General features: G+C 43.6%; 1 pseudogene; it reads right to left on the bottom strand.

The window, feature by feature from the left end:
• Positions 1-788: 788 nt before the first annotated feature.
• On the bottom strand, positions 789-915 carry LOC118386558 (uncharacterized; annotated as a pseudogene).
• Between the last annotated feature and the right edge of the window lie 53 nt (positions 916-968).

Below are 968 nucleotides of genomic sequence, written 5' to 3'. Positions count from 1 at the left end.
ACAGTAATTGCATTTTTTATTTAACCTTTATTTAACTAGGAAAGTTTACCGACACCAGTGAGCCAGCAATATGGCTTCTGCTGAACAGACAGTTATGCCAATCACAATACATATGTGGTCCTTCTGTAGCACAGTTGGTAGAGCATGGCGCTTGTAACGCCAGGATAGTGGGTTCGATTCCCGGGACCACCCATACGTAGAATGTATGCACACATGACTGTAAGTCGCTTTGGATAAAAGCGTCTGCTAAATGGCATATATATATATATATTTTAGAGATTGTTATTAAATAGTGTGCTACAACACACACACACACACACACACACACACACAGCAGGAGATTTAGCGCCTAACAGGCACCTCTGTCTCCTCTGGCTGATATTAGTTATGTCCTACAACACCCAGCCTCCACTAGGAGCTAATACCAATTTGTAGTCATAGAATGCCACAAATGGCATGCTATTCCCTCTATAATGCACTACTTTGAAGCAGGGCCCATATGGTTCCAGTTGAGGAGCAACCACAGTCTCTCGTGACAGACTGACCAGCATTTCTCTACACCCGCAATAACATCTGCTAAACACATGCGACCAATAAAATTAGATTTGACTGTTTCTATTTATTTAACTAGGCAAATCAGTTAAGAACAAATTCTTATTTACAACGACGGCCTACCCCCGGACGACACTGGTCCAATTGTGCGCCACCCTATGGGATTCCCAATCACGGCCGGTTGCGATACAGACTGGAATCAAACCAGGGTCTGCAGTGACGTCTCTAGCACTGAGATGCAGTGCCTTAGACCGCTGCGCCACTCTGGAACATTTAATATATAGATCCTGATGGGGGATGTGTCAGATATTAAACTGATAAGAACAGATACTACACTTGATCTTAGCCAAAAGGCAGAGGTCCCCGGGTTAAGTAAGCCAAGACATCATACAGACACACAGTCAGAGATAGTATAA

Source organism: Oncorhynchus keta, chromosome 7, assembly GCF_023373465.1.
Source record: "Oncorhynchus keta strain PuntledgeMale-10-30-2019 chromosome 7, Oket_V2, whole genome shotgun sequence".
In the NCBI taxonomy this organism is placed as follows: Eukaryota; Metazoa; Chordata; class Actinopteri; order Salmoniformes; family Salmonidae; genus Oncorhynchus; species Oncorhynchus keta.
Note: the sequence above shows the minus strand (reverse complement) of the source record. Positions and strands in the feature narration are given on the sequence as shown.